The sequence below is a fragment of the Polypterus senegalus genome, chromosome 8 (genome assembly GCF_016835505.1).
Source record: "Polypterus senegalus isolate Bchr_013 chromosome 8, ASM1683550v1, whole genome shotgun sequence".
Classification (NCBI taxonomy): Eukaryota; Metazoa; Chordata; class Cladistia; order Polypteriformes; family Polypteridae; genus Polypterus; species Polypterus senegalus.
This window is the reverse complement of record NC_053161.1, coordinates 117381375-117398367: the sequence shown is the minus strand read 5'-3', so window position 1 is coordinate 117398367 and position 16993 is coordinate 117381375. Positions and strand designations below refer to the sequence as shown.

The following is a 16993-nucleotide window of genomic DNA, read 5'->3' as shown; positions in this document are numbered from 1 at the left end:
CAATTTTTTGATTGATGTTTTATTTCCTTTACAATATTATACATTAAAAATAATCTTTTTTATTCGGCTACTTAAATTTATTTTGGGCTACCAAAAACTGAAGAGTGCCTGCCCGAAGGGCTACCAGGGATTTTGAAATTTTGCGAGCCCTGTGGTACTATATATCAAATCCCCAAAATACTGTGACTGCAGTCCTAACAGCACTAACAGAATTTCAAAAGATATCTGGACTCAAAATTTATTTGAATAAGTGTGCTTTTGCCAGTGAATTCAACATTAGATTGAGCACACATTCATACATGAAAATGTCACTATTTGAAAACGCCAATAATAATAATAATAATAATAATAGTTCACTACTTAAAACACAAAGCGCCCAGTCTCAAACCCAGGACCTTTGTGTTATAAAGCAGTGGTTCTTACCTTTGCACCATTCAAGAATACATGGCATCTCCCTGTCGACTGACATTTGAGCTTGGGTTAGTAATTCATTGACAGCAACATATAAATCAAATGCTTTTCTTTTTCTTTGGTTATATTCTTGAATAAAAGTGCACGTGTTTATTTGATATTTGGACTAAAGTCTTCACATTATACATTTCACATCATTATTAGTATAACATAGAAAAAGTTTCTGCTTTAGGTATGTTTTCAGCATTTCTTGCCTCACATTTCCATTCATCCTACACTTACCCATATCTTTGTAGACATGGAACACACATGAAATAAATGTATTCCAAATAACGATATACTGCATTATTTACCATATAACAACTCCAGGCAGCTCACACACAGATAAGGAGCCTTGTCTTGAGCTGGGAGAACTTTTTCCCTGACTTCATGCTCCATCAAAGTGGGGGATGGGACAGCAGGCTGCTTGCTGCTTGTGCTGTTCGACACATTTACAAAACAAAAGACGCTAATGGAGAGGTGCGAAGGAATTTAAGGCAGGCCGGGATTATTAGTTTTTTCGTAGGCTTCAGGGATTCTGATGTAAAATACCTAGGTTTAAACATCACAAGTAAACATAAAGCTCTTTTTCAACAAAATTTTGTTGTCTGCATGGAAAAACCTAAACAAGATGTGCATAGATGGTTTACTCTCCATCTCACTTTAGAAGAGAGAATTAACACTGTTAAGATGAATATCCTTCCAAATGTTTTTCTATTTCAAAGCATCCCCATATACATTACAAAAATATTTTTTTAAGAAATTAGATTCAATCATGACCTCATTTATTTGGAATTCAAAACATTCACGTATCCAAAGGGCTACTCTACAATGACTTAAACCAGAAGGTGGCATGGCTCTACCTAAATTTCAATTTTTATTACTAGGCAGCAAATATACAAGCTATAAAAACCTGGATATTGGCACAAATAGATGAACGCACACAGGCTTGGTCCGCAATGAATATAAAATCCTGCAGTACTTCTTTATAATCCTTACTTTGTGCCCCAGTAAATACAAGTTATCGTTAGTGTACTAACAACCCAATTGTCCTTCATTCATTCAGAATATGGAACCAATGTAGGAAGCACTTCAAGCTAGAGAAGCTTTTGTCTGTGGCACCTGTACATGATAACCACCTTTTTCCATCCTCTCAAACTTATACAGTTTTTAATGTTTGGAAAATGCATGGGATTAAATCACTTAGAGATTTGTACATAGGTAATATCTTTGCATCCTACGAACAGTTACACTCCAAATTTTGCTTCCCATCAACACAATTTTTCCACTATTTTCAAATTAGAAATTTTGCTAAACAAAATCTGCCCAATTTTCCTCATCTCCCACCTATTTCTATTCTGGAAGAGATATTGATCAGTCTTAAAGACTCAGAAAGCATTTTTATAATATATAAAAACACGTAAAAGTGCCTTCCTTTGAAAGATCCCAGAGTACAGTCAAAAAAGGATCTCTTACTCAAAATTTCAGAAAAGGAATGGAAGATAGCAATGCACAAAATGCGTCAAAAAAACGCCACCAAATCAAAGTACTATGATGTCCCAACATTGATGGATTAAAGGCCAGAAGTCCACGTGACCGTCATCATCAAGTCCTTCCATGAGAACCCTGAATACAATGAGGATTGATCATTTATGTTAGGTAGAATGCCTAGAGGGGGTTGGGTGGTCTCATGGCCTGGAACCCCTGCAGATTTTATTTTTTCTCCAGCTGTCTTTTTTTTTGTTTTTGTTTTTTCTGTTCTCCCTGGCCATCGGACCTTACTTTTATTCTCTGTTAATTAGTGTTCTCTGATTTTAATTCTTACTTTGTCTTTTTTCTCTTTCTTCATCATGTAAAGCACTTTGAGCTACATTATTTGTATGAAAATGTGCTATAGAAATAAAAGTTGTTGTTGTTGTTATTATGTAAAAGTGGTTTGAGTAGGTTAGAAAAGCGCTATATAAATATAATAGATAATTTCATTAATCTTAATGAAAACACATGTTTTACAGTCAATTTTATTAATCTTTATGAAAACACGTTTTACAGCATCTGACAGAAAAACATACATTAATATACTCAAGAAGAAACTGGTATGATAAATGAATAAATGCAGTACATAAATAAATAAGTAAATAAATAAATAAAACATAATAAAAATAAATACATTCTTGCAGATGCTCACATTTGTTTTAGTAACTGTGACGATGCAGGTTCGCTCTACGCTCCCATTCAGCTTCTGGGAGCTCTTGAATCTGACACCATCGTTAATGTCACCGATGAGCTAGGCAGTGAGGCACAACAAATGGGGCAAGGGGATGGTGCAAAAGTGCCAAGTGCTTTTATTAAAACAACAACAAACAAAACATGGTTTTCAAAATAAAGTACAGTGCTTCGAAATAAGTCCTTAAATAAATAATCCATAAAATAAGTGAAAGATGGAGGTTAAAATCCATTAGAAAAAAAACATCCTTTAAAAAACAATGAGGTTAAAACAATGGCTGGAAACAGTCTCTAAAAACACAAAGCACGGTGCCTTCTTTTACTGGTGACTCCCCTGCTTCTCCCATCCAGGCTATGCACCAGGGGAGCCACCCTACCTGCAGCTGACCTTCTCTATGCCTTCTTCCGCTGGTTCATTTGCCTCACAGATCCCTGGCTCCGGTAGGCTTCACTAAACTTGGGCTCCCCAGCGACCAGGGCGCTCATGCTGCGACTTTCACGTCCCAAGTCCCGACTCCCGCTGCCTTCCACGGCCTTATGCGACGAACCATCCTTCTTCCGGTCACTCCCATTCTTCATAAAATGCTCAGTGGGAGTGACCACAATCGACTGCTCCTCGGGTGCAGGCCAAACACCCAGGCTCACAGTTCAGCTGCCCTCAAGCCTGTACTTGCTCGTTCGTTCTCTCCTGCATTGGCTTTTCTCTCCCTGCTTCCTGCCTTCTTCCTCTCCTGCAACCTCCATCCCTTTTTTTTTTTCTTTTCTCCACCTTTAGCCGCCTCGTACTTCTATTTATCACGTTGACATGGATAAGATGTGGCAATTAGCAGCTCCCGGCGACAATTACGGATGCGGATGACTCCTTACCTGTGCACTTAAGCGAGGACAACACGCATCACAAATTCACCCAGGAACCACTTCCGACCACACATACCATGCCCCTCTCTAAGCTGCAAGTGCGGTGATTATTTATTTAAAAAGTGGCCCAGTTGATTTGAGCTGTGGACCTGCAACACCACAGTAACATTTAGGATTTCTCAATAAAAGAACTAAAATAACTAAATTTATACATAATGTAAATGACTTTGATCTTTTTGTGCTTTTACTGTATAAGCGGCAATGCAAAACTAGTGGATTACTTTTTAAATGGAAGTCTTTCATGAGTACAATATTCCCTTGTGGGGAGGATTTACAATGAGGTCTGTCAGTATACAGTATCTTCTTATGCCTAAGTTTCCTCATTTACAGTATAATGTAATGTGTCTGAAAATCTTTCTGAACCCGGTAGCAGATGACACCATGATTGAGCAGATACTTTCTTAGAATTCAGAGACAATCTAGATCTTGTTAACAAAGCTTACTTTGCCATGTGTCAGGAGCTTTTCAGTTAACGGTGAAACCAAAAGCAGAAGACCATTTGTGCCAAAAATCTATGAGCATAAAATGCTACAATATCCTTGTACATTTAAAGATAGATAGATAGATAGATAGATAGAAACTAGTTAGTTTTTATATGTTGGGTTTCAACCTGTATGACTAGGTTTACTTTTTTCCCAAAAGATGTCTATTATTTATATTTCAGCAGTATTTAGGCCAGAAAGAGACCAGAAGACCAGCGTCATCTATACTAATAAAAGGCAAAGCCCTCACTGACTGACTGACTGACTCACTCACTGACTGACTCACTCATCACTAATTCTCCAACTTCCTGTGTAGGTAGAAGGCTGAAATATATCAGGCTTATTCCTTACAGCTTACTTACAAAAGTTGGACAGGTTTCATTTCGAAATTCTACGCATAAGGGTCATAACTGGAACCTATTTTTATCCATATACTGTAATAGACTGCAGCTCGATGGCTGGTGGAGGCGGAGTTGCGTCTCGCATCATCACGCCTCCCACGTAATCACGTGGACTGACTGTGATCGCAGTACGTAGAAAACAAGGAAGAGCACCAAAGAGCGCTGAAGAAAAAACGCATCACACAATTGAGAAGGCAGCGAAAGAATATGAAGCGAGTGACGCATACAAGCAGATTCATAAGTGCAGCTACTGCGGAAACAAAGCACGGTGTAAACCATAAGTTTAAATTAAGTTCATAGACACGCTCCCGCTGCCGTTTGTCATGCCTACGACGAATACCATATTCGCGAGATACAAGTTTAATGAGAAGACACGAGGTATAAACGAGACTTTGGATCACTTTGTAATGGAGTTAAAATTGCTGTAGCGAGAAACTTTTAAGTGCCGGGTCTTAGCTAACATTAAATAAAGCCGTGAACATTGCAAGATCACACAAGAGAGCGGCTCACGTTAACTGACTGAACGCAGTACGAGTGATCACTTCGATGAATCAAACCTGTTCAAAAAACGCATTACACAATTGAAAAGGTAGGAAAAGTATATGAAGCGAGTGACGCATACAAGCATATTCATGAGTGCAGCTACTTCGGAAACAAAGCACAGTGTAAACCTAAAGTTTAAATTAAGTTCATAGACAGGCTGCCGCTAGCGTTTGTCATGCCCACGATTAATACAATATTCGCAAGATACAAGCTTAATGAGAGGACGCAGGGTATAAACGAGAGTTTTGATCACTTTGTAACTAAGTTAAAATTGCTGGTGAAGGACTGTGCTTATGCAAATTCCGAGAGACTAAGTTTGTGGAGGGACTGACAGTTAAGGCAGGTGGGGGAGTCACATCCTCATCTCCCCTTCCATTCACCTCATTTCGTTCCGAGCTGAGCTCCGCACCTGACACAGTCTTGCCATTCTTTTTCCTTAGTGTTTAGTCCTCTCTCCTTTACTGATTCATATAAAGGAGAGTTGAGATCATCAGGGATAGAATAATGTTTGGCTCAAACTCAGCAAAAGTGCAAGAGAAACTTTTAAGTGCCGGGTCTGAGCTAACATTAAATAAAGCCGTGGACATCACAAACCGAGAGACTGTTTTTGTGGAGGGATTGACAGTTAAGGTGGGTGGGGGAGTCACGTCATCATCTCCCCTCCAATTCACCTTCATTTCACTCCGAGCTGAGCTCCACAGCTAATGTGGTCTTGCGGAAGCAACTTCATCACGTTGCCACCAAATACTCACAGAAAAATCCACAAGTTAATACACACGCTGTCTCTAGAGTTTCTCCACACTCTGAATGTATTCCTAGCATCCCCGTTATACCCTCTAATCTCCCATTTCAGTTCAAATGCCTCCAATTTCCAGTAAGGCTCTGCTTCGCAATGACAATGACAGTCTCAGGGACAGACCCTACAAAAGGTTGCCATTGATTTGAGGCAAGATTGCTTTTCTCTTGGACAACTATACGTTGCATTCTCGAGAGTAAGCTTGCACAGCTTGGTCATATTACAACCGGAGTGCTGAACTGAAAACGTGGTATACAAAGAGATCCTTAACAAATAGTTATTAGTATATTTTCCCTCAGTTTAAAAAGGTTTACTTTTCTTCTTAATAAAAATTTAAAAGCAGTACTTCATCGCTGCGAAACGTGGGGATTTTGCTATACAGTATATATATGTAGATATGTATGTATGTATGTACAGGTATGTAGATATGTATATATATGTGTATATATGTAGATAAGTATATATATGTATATACAGTATATGTGTCTGTGTGTATATATATATGTATGTATGTGTGTATATACAGTGTATGTATGTGTATATATGTGTATATATGTAGATGTGTATATGTATAGATATGTATATATGTATATGTATATATATGTTTATATGTGTGTGTGTGTGTATATATATATATATATGACAGCAACACTCATAACAGTGACAAAACAATTACATTGACAATCATGTTACGTTATTTTAAAATGTTTCCTTTTCTTTTTCATAACTTCTTTAATACACTACTTCTCCACATGCGAGATGACAGCCGCAGATCTAATGATCTGCAGAGATGGCAAGGGACGAGCGGGTGTGGGGGGCAAATACTGCTAAAGCTAATAGCAGGTGTCGAGGCGGAGCAGAGTTCACAAGCAAAGAGTATGGGGAGGTGGAGTTTCGAGAGCGGGCTGTACATGGTAATAGCGGGGGTGTAGCAGCTTAATACAGTTGCAAGGAGTATGGAGAGGAGGGCGGGTGAGAGGGGGCTGTACATGCTAATAGCGGGAGTGAAGCTGCAGTTCACATGCAAAGAGGATGTGGAGGTGGGCGGGCAAGAGGAGGTCTGATAAAATAAAAAAAAAGTCTAGTGAAACCAGCCTGTCAGATATCTCTGTTCTTGGCGTCAGCGCAGTCTGTATAGTGCGGCTGAGCGTACAGCAGCTCTCTTCTTGTAAAGTACATAACAAACCAATATATACACCAGTGAAAGGCAACCTTTTTCGAGTTGCAGCGCATTAAGTCCAAAAATTTTCTTTCACAACGCACCTGAGGGACTGCCCATAAATAAAGTCGTGACGACACAATCTATGGACAATTGCCAATAAAAACAGTTAATTTTACAAGTTTGAAAGAAAATTTTATTAATAAAGGTATCAAAGGATAAAGATTAAATTTAATTAATGTGAATGGTGAGATTGTTTTTCAGCATATACGAGATTGATGCAAGGATCAATTTTTGAAAGACAGACACGCATTTCCTTGTCGATCATTTAAAGACTTTATTTAGACTTCCGTAAGTGTTCCATTATGTGTTTCCAACATAAAAAATATTTTTTTAAACATTATCTTTTTAATCAACCAAAAGTTCAAAAACACTAGCAATTTTACAAAATTTTTCGCGGCGCCCCTAGAAAATTCCTGTTGCCCGACAATGCTATACACATACAGTTGTTTAAGCATTAGGTGTGCTCTGTGAGCAAACATCCTTGTAGCACTCACTGTGGTTCCTGTTTAAAGTGACCCCATACGCCGTTCTTATATTTGCTCATATTTGGGCCTGCGTCCATATTGCAAAAAGTGCGCAGAAACCCTTGCAGCACACACTGTGTCCTGAGTAAAAGTTTTGTCACTGAATTTCTGAGGGTTTTGTATAGAAGCGTATTAGAGTCGCGGTGAAGAAAAAAAAAAAATACGGACAAAGTGAAGAAAAAAAACTACTGTATATGTCGAGAATAAAGTTGAGATGTTGACTTTATTCTCGGCATTTCCACTTTAATCTTGACGCTTATGACGAGAATAAAGTCGACATGTTGCTAAATAACGGGGGGTTGAGAAAATCTAGTAAATTAAACATTCATTTTAAGATGAAGTTTAGTTTATGATGTTCCACTTTAATGACAAACTACGAGAATAAAGTCAACATGTCGAATTTAATCTCCAGATAAATGGCGTGAATAAAGTAGAAATGTCGAGATTAAAGTGGAAATGTCGAGAATGCGTACCAGCCGTAGTGCAAGTGTGAATTAAATATCCAACAGGCTCTCCCTTTCCAACTGAAAAGTGTTAATGTTGCTAAAAATGCACGTTACACCTCTGAAAGAATAATGGAAGAGCTGCTGGATGTCTTAGCATCAGAAATAAAATCTAATATACTGAAAAATATACACAAATAAAAGTTTTTCAGTATTCTGTGTGATGAAACCACAGATATCTCAGATGTAAAACAATTAATTATTTACATTAAATATGTTTGCCAGGTCACTAAAGAGGTCAGAGTTAGTTTTTAATCAACCCGCAATATGATTGACTGCATAGCAGAGACTATAACCAACACACTGAGTGAGACTATGGACACTCTAGGCTTGAAGACTGCTAATCTGATTGGACTAGGGTCAGACTGAGCGGCTGTTATGATTGGGGAAAAGAAAGGTGTGGCAAAACTGCTTAGAGATAAAACATCTGGACTCTTGGTCAACTGCCACTGTGTAAAAACACCAATTGGCCCTTGCAAGTGCCCAAGCAGCAGCTGCTGTACCTTATTTAACAAAACGGAACATCTTAAGGCAGCTGTTCTATTTCTTCCAAAATTCCTCAGTTAGGATGGCTGGTTTAACGGAAATTCAGAATATTCTGAACATTCCCCAGATTAAGCTGAAAATGGCCAGTGACACTAGATGGCTGTCTGATGACTTTGCAGTACAGTCACTACGACAGTGTACGAGTGATCTCCTTGGAGGGCCCAGATCCTGGGAACTTTGATTATGGGAAAGCTTCAGAAAACTGGGCCAATAGGAAGAAAAGAAGAATAAATATTTAACTGAAAACACCTTCTGTATATGCAAGTTGGCTTTGAAGTATATTTTAAAAATTTTCTTCATTAGGTTTCCTATACTTTTTTTCAATGTTTTTATTTTTCTTCCTGACACCGACAATACTTGTGCCTGTTGGTTTATGTCGTAACAATTGTTACTTAAAATTTTTGTTAGGGTTGCAGGATCCTGAATTGGATACTTCTTAAATTTAATAAAAAATATTCTTTCACAAGAGTCAAACCTTAAAAAAGAAGTCATATTAAGCTTTGGAAAATAATTAATAATAACTAACTAAGAAAAATAGTGCACATTTAATTTTCCACACAACCAAATTTCCACATCCCGCCCCACCCAGCTACTTTTACTTGCGACCCGGCTGGAGAAAATTTCTGGGGAGAACACTGTATGTATGTATATAAACTGCTCAAAAAAATTAAAGGAACACTTTGAAAACACATCAGATCTCAATGGGAAAAAGAAATCCTCCTGGATATCTATACTGATATAGACTGGGTAATGTGTTAGGAACGAAAGGATGCCACATCGTTTGATGGAAATGAAAATGATCAACCTACAGAGCCCTGAATTCAAAGACGCCCCAAAAATCAGAGTAAAAAAATTATGTGGCAGGCTAGTCCATTTTGCCAAAATTTAATTGCAGCAACTCAAAATTGTACGCAGCACTTTGTATGGCCCCTGTGTTCTTGTATACATGCCTGACAACATCGGTGCATGCTTCTAATGAGATGACAGATGGTGTTGTGGGGGATCTCCTCCCAGATCTGGACCAGGGCATCACTGAGCTCCTGGACAGTCTGAGGTGCAACCTGGTGGCATTGGATAGACCAAAACATAATGTCCCAGAGGTGCTCTATTGGATTTAGGTCAGGAAAGTGTGGTGGCCAGTCAATGGTATCAATTCCTTCATCCTCCAGGAACTGCCTGCATACTCTCACCACATGAGGCCAGGAATTGTCGTGCACCAGGAGCCACTGTACCAGCATAGGGTCTGACAATGGGTCCAAGGATTTCATCCTGATACCTAATGGCAGCCAAGGTGCCTTTGTCAAGCCTTTAGCGGTCTGTGTGACCCTCCATGGATATGCCTCCCCAGACAATCATTAACCCACCACCAAACTGCTCATGCTGAATGATGTTACAGGCAGCATAATGTTCTCCATGGCTTCTCCAGACCCTTTCACTTCTGTCACGTGCTCAGGGTGAACCTGCTCTCATCTGTAAAAAGCACAGGGCACCAGTGGTGCATCTGCCAATTCTGGTATTCTATGGCGAATGCCAATCGAGCTGCATGCTGCTGGGCAGTGAGCTCAGGGCCCATTAGAGGACATGGGGCCCTTGGGTCACCCTCATGAAGTCTCAAGATGCCGGCCTGCTTAGGATTCCAAGGATTAATAAAATAACAGTGGGAGGTCGAGCTTTTAGTTACAGGGCCCCTAAACTGTGGAATGGTCTTCCTGCTTCCATAAGAATCTCGGCTGAAGACTCACTACTTCAGTTTAGCATATCCTGACTAGAGCTGCTGATTAACTGTACACACTGCATCTCTGTTGTTAGTCATTAGCACTATAACATAAGTAACATGATAATTATATTTGAATACTAACCCTCACCTATTCTGTTTCTTTTTTCGGTACCCAAATGTGGCAATTGGTGCCACGGCCCACTTGCCAAGTTGTTTGCCTGCCTATGGTAAAGTCATCCCTGATGGAGGATCACAGGAATCATGGGAAAGAGGGGTCCTTTCATCGGAGCAACGTTTCAGCCGTGGCATGGCCAAATGGGGAGGCAGCTAGATGGATGAGGTCTCCAGGACTCTAAAAATATCCAAAACTAATTATGTCATATCATCTACTGTTAAACCGTACTTCTAAAATTTTAATTATTATGCTGTATTAAGGAATTGTTCTGTTCTGTGTATTGTATTGTATTGACCCCCTACTTTTGACACCCACTGCACGCCCAACCTACCTGGAAAGGGGTCTCTCTTTGAACTGCCCTTCCCGAGGTTTCTTCCATTTTTCCCTAAAAGGTTTTTGGGAGTTTTCCTTGTCTTCTCAGAGAGTCAAGGCTGGGGGGCTGTCAAAAGGCAGGGCCTGTTAAAGCCCATTGCGGCACTTCCTGTGTGATTTTGGGCTATACAAAAATAAACTGTATTGTATTGTATTGTATTGTCTTTCTGGTTGTTTGGTCAGAGACATTCACAGCAGTGGCTTGCTGGAGGTCATTTTGTAGGGCTCTGGCAGTGCTCATCCTGTTCCTCCTTGCCCAAAGGAGCAGATACTGGTCCTGCTGATGGGTTATGGACCTTCTATGGCCCTCTCCAGCTCTCCTAGAGTAACTGCTTGTCTCCTAGAATCTCCTCCATGCCCTTGAGACTGTGCAGGGAGACACAGCAAACCTTCTGGCAATGACACGTATTGATGTGCCATCCTGGAGAAGTTGGACTACCTGTGCAACCTCTGTAGGGTCCAGGTATCGCCTCATGCTACCAGTAGTGACACTGACTGTAGCCAAATGCAAAACTAGTGAAGAAACAGTCAGAAAAGATGAGGAGGGAAAAATGTCAGTGGCCTCCACATGTTAAACCATTCCTGTTTTGGGGGTTATCTCATTGTTGCCCCTCTAGTGCATCCGTTGTTAATTTCATTAACACCACAGCAGCTGAAACTGATTAACAACCCCCTCTGCTACTTAACTGACCAGATTAATATCCCATAAGTTTCATTGACTTTATGCTATACTCTGATTAAAAAGTGTTCCTTTAATTCTTTTCAGCAGTATATATATATATATACATACTAGCAAAATACCCACGCTTCGCAGCGTAGAAGTAGTGTGTTAAAGAAGCAAAGAAAAAGAAAAGGAAACATTTTAATAATAACGTAACATGATTGACATTGTAATTGTGTTGTCATTGTCATGAGTGTTCCTGGCATATATATATATATATTGTGGTCCCCGGCTGGGGCTGGAGCTCGGCCGGGACACCCAGGAGGACGAGAGGAGGGCTTGTGCCTCTTCCAGACCGCGAGGGGGCGTCCGTCCTGGTTATGTTGGGGGCCTCGGGTAAAGGGCTTGGAAGCCCAGCCCTGTAGGGACCCATGGCCACCGCCAGGCGGCGCCCTGATGCCGGTATATCCCGTGTGGCCCCCGGCCGGGCTCCACCAGAGGAGGGCTTGTGCCTCCTCCAGACCGAGAGGGGGCGTCCGTCCTGGTTATGCTGGAGGCCTCGGGTAGAGGGCTTGGAAGCCCAGCCCTGTAGGGGCCCGTGGCCACCGCCAGGCGGCGCCCCAGTGCCTTATTATCCCGGGAGCCCGGCACTTCTGTTACACAAGGAAGTGCCGGGGCGAAGACGACAGGGGACCCCCGGACGGCTTCCGGGTGCGCAGCCGGCACTTCCGCCACACGGAGGTGTGTCCGTGGGAGATTGCCGGGAAGCAGCTGGAGCCCATCCGGGTTCCTATAAAAGGGGCCGCCTCCCTCCAGTCATTAGTAGAAGTTAGGTGGAAGAGGACGAAGCTGGAGTGAGGACTGGAGGCAGCCAGGAGGAAAAGAGGCACAGGACTGTGTGGCCTGGACATTGGGGGAATCGGTGCAAGAGGCACTGGGGTTTGTGCACGTGACTTGTTTGTGTAAATATTGTAAATAAACAGTGTGTGGTGAATTTAAGATGTCCGTCTGTGTGTGTCCGGGTCAAAGTTCACAATATATACACACACACACACATAAACATATATATACACATATATATATACATATACATACATATACACACACACACATATATACATATATATATATAAACACACACACACACATATATATACATATACATATCTACATATATACTGTATATACACATATATTATACAAATCTACATATATATCTACATATATATATTGGGGTGGGACTCTATTAAAAAAATTAATCTAATTAATTAGAGGCTGTGTAATAATTAATCTTGATTAATCGTATGTAATCACACATGAAAATTTGCCCCAAATCGCAAATGTTTTTTAATTTAAAAGGGTTTTAGTGGGCGACCGAATCAAATAATAGACATGGACATGAATATTGTAAACTCAAGCTCTTTAATTTCTGAAAAAAAATGCTTTTAAACTGCATTTCAATTCAAAACAGAAACAAAAATATCATCCCTGGCTAAAATTGGGCAGACTTAAAAATAAAGTGGTATTATAAGTACTTTAAGTACCTTTTCAGAATGGTATTGTCTTTAAATAATAATAACAAAAATTTCAACATAAAGTGCAGTTTTTCTTCTTAAAAAAATAAGGCAGAAACATAAAAGGTAATTTGACCAGCTTACTCTTTAAACTCTGAGTAACCTTAGCCAAAATTATTTTGTACATTAGGCTAAAACAGTGTGATCATTGAACATTTTGTAATTAGATGTAATTAGAATTACTAACGGTCACGGAAGTCCAATGATCCCCATTAAGAGCCACAAAGTCCGCTTTCTGTAATGCATCTAATTTTGCTTGCTTTTCAGTGTGCACAAAACCATGCTTTTATCAAGGCGTCCGTCAGGTAGTCTTTTGAAATGAAATTTTCCTCCGATCAGTTGTAGTAACGCGTTTTTTTCCGACTCTAACATTTTTGTAGCTCTGATGCGTGCATCAATGTAATCGATATACCATGAAATCATGCATTAAAAAAAGTTCCCCTTTGCTAGTAAATGAAAGTGTGATTAAATGCGTTTTTTTTTTTTAACGCGTTATGGAGTACATGCATTGAAGCTTCTCAGCTGTGCTTGTGCTAAGAAAAGGAAACATTTTAAAAATAACGTAACATGATTATGAATGTAATAGTTTTGTGACCGTTATGAGTGTTGCTGTCATCAAGGATTTGATTATAATTTTTTTTCAATCAGGTTTGTATTTGGACAGTTTGCACAAAACCACGCTTTTATCCAGGCTTCCGTCGGGTAGTCTTTTGAAATGAAATTTGCCTCCGATCAGTCTTAGGAATGCGCTTTGTATCCATTATTCATAAATCTTCAATTGGTGATCTGTCTTTCTGCGTTAACCGCATATTTTTTCATACGTCTCAAACCAAGGGGATGCGAGGGTAAAATGAATCGGGAAGCGCGCGTACATACTCAGTGCACCCCCTGTCGGGAATCGAACCTCGGCGCTAGAGGCGAAATCTCTACCATTGCGCCACAGCGTGTGGTTTGTCTATTTGAGAGTATGTAGATCGGGGTATATATATACATATATATATATATATATACACCCAAGCTTCGCAGCGGAGTAGTGTGTTAAAGAAGTTATGAAAAAGAAAAGGGAACATTTTAAAAACAACATAACATGATTGTCAATATACAGTAATTGTTTTGTGTTATGAGTGTTGCTGTCATCAAGGATTTGATTATCATTATTTCTTTCAATCAGGTTCGTATTTGTAGGATGTGTTATGTTCAAGCTACATTCCGTGTTTGTCAATCCTTGAAAAGATAACAGGTTTCATTCGTCGATTCGTTTCTTAGTGCATCAATAAACAGCTCGTCTTCTTCTTTATCTGAGACATGACACACTGTTTTTTTTTTACACTGTCTTCCTTTAGCGGGACATTCACTTTTTCCACCGTGTGCTTTGTTTCCTCAGTAGCTGCACTTATGAATATGCTTGTATGTATCACACGCTTCATATTTTTTTGCTACCTTCTCAATTGTGTAATTCGGTTTTTGTTCAGCACTCTTTGGAACTGTTGCTTTTTGTCTGTGCACTGCGTCAGTTCACATGAGCCGCTCGGTGTACATGCATCGAAGGTTCCCAGCTGTGCTGGTGCCATCTGGTGCGATGTCCACGGCTGTATTTAATGTTAGCTAAGACCCAACACTTAAAAGTTTCTCTCGCAGTTTCGCTGAGTTTGTGCCAAACACCACCCTGACCATCTCATCTTCCTCTGCATAAGCACAGTCCTTCACCCGTGAATATTTAGTGGCAGTGTTTCTATTGGATTGCCACTGACGGACGACCTTATATGGGCAGGCACTAAATTACGTAGGAGGCGTAACTCCTCCTCCCATGGGCATCGAGCAGGAATCCATTATAGTATATGGACGAAAAAATAGGTTCCAGTTATGACCATTACGCGTAGAATTTCGAAATGAAACCTGCCCAACTTTTGTAAGTAAGCTGTAAGGAACGAGAATTGGAGAATTAGTGATGAGTGACTGAGTGAGGGCTTTGCCTTTTATTAGTATATATATATGTGTGTGTGTGTGTGTGTGTGTATATGTATATATGTATATATGTATGTGTATATGTATGTATATGTTTATATATGTGTGTGTGTGTTTATATATATATATATATATATATATATATATATATATATATATATATGACAGCAACACTCATAACAGTGACAAAACAATTACATTGACAATCATGTTACTTTATTTTCAAAATGTTTCCTTTACTTTTTCATCACTTCTTTAACATACTACTTCTCCGCTGCGAAGCACAGGTATTTTGCTAGTGTGAAATAAATCATGGGGTCAATCCATGATACTGATCTAGAATTGTGAATAGCTTCAGATAATAAAGTGCAAGAAGAATCTAGCTGTATACCATAAGACTTTCTAGTTAAAAAAAAGCACTTGAATAAGGCAAACAAAGAATAAATGACTTAGGCTGAAAGATGTCCTACCAACAAGCAAGCAAGATGAAAAGGAATGATAGCTTTGGCCTGCTCTGTTACCCTGAGTACTACATGATTGAAGTCATGTGGCAACTATAGCTATATTTGACAGTTATAGTTGAACAATATGTGGAACTTTGAACAATGCAATGATGAAAGACACTCAAGCTATTTTAGAAGTGAAAACTTTGAAATGCTGGATTTTAAATGGCCTAGCCCAAATATACACCAAAATTTCATATACTGTAAGTACTGTACCAAACACTAAGGAGAAGGTCAGATATTCTCCAAGAATGATGTGAGAAACTGATAATGTTTTAGAGGAAATTGGAAATTCAGGTTTAAGCTGCTAAAAGAACTTAATACCACTAAATTAAGAAGTTAATTTACTTGTTTATAGATAGACTTGAATAACACCAGGAAGACCAAGCATTTACAAAAATAGCACTTTTTTTTTCCAAAAAAAAAAAAACAAAGTGAGGGAGAAGTGCACAAAATTACAAAGTTAGCAAAAAACCAGGGGCACTTAATACCACTCTCCGTCCCCCTAAAAACAGATCTTAAGACCCTGCTTGCATGGTGGGGTGGCCTGTGTACTTGCCCACTCACAATGTACACAGAAGCAGTCCCCCTCTCACCAAGTTCATCTCCCAATCTAGACTTACACTGTGTGTGGTCATTGTAATGAGGTTTTTTTTTTGCATACTTACTGTTATTTTCTTGACAATTTTTGCATGGCCACATATAAAATGTTTACAAACACTATACTCATTGCTGCTCATGGGACATGGAGTTCAGGTTTTATATTGAATCAGTTTGTCGTGCATAATTAAGATGGTGGTGTGCTATACCTGATATCCAAGTATGGGACTGAAGATTCAACCTGTTTTATCCCAAGTGTTTTTTGCATTAAGGGGTCAGAGAAAGAACAGACCAGGGACTGAGTATTTTAATACTCTTTTTTTTGGCTAAAGTTTTGTAGTTTTGGTGCTTTTTTTGATATTCGACCAATGCTTATTCAACAACTATTCTTTGTCTCTTCCTTTCAAACGATTTTCATTTCCAGTCCCTTTAATTTAATCACTTTTTGGCTTTTCTTTTTCTACAGCGGTAATAGTCTGAACTGTCTTTTATTTCTTTCCCATTGAAATGCATCGCCAGCCCTTATGTCAAGAGCCCTCTTTTACAACCTAGACACAAGAACTTAGTCAAGTACCAGAGTTTTAAGGCATCTGTAAAAAGGGAGCACATTCATTTCCTAGACTGTACATGACCACAAACTATGCGGCAGGTTCACTACTGCTCTCCTGTTAGATTCCACTTTTAAAAAGGTACAAACACCCGTTTCTCTATTTTAGGAACATGTGTTGCCCTATAATTATGTGGAGGTGTTGCATTCTTTTGCATCCTGTCGTTGCTTTGCTCTCCTTCATAAAAGACAGTAAGGTGTATCTATATGT

General features: G+C 39.5%; 1 protein-coding gene across 1 annotated transcript in view; it reads right to left on the bottom strand.

Moving 5' to 3' along the window:
- The window catches only part of LOC120534250 (anoctamin-4), a 384157-nt gene that overhangs the window by 234394 nt on the left and 132770 nt on the right, over positions 1–16993 (bottom strand). The gene's annotated exons all lie outside the window — the stretch shown is intronic.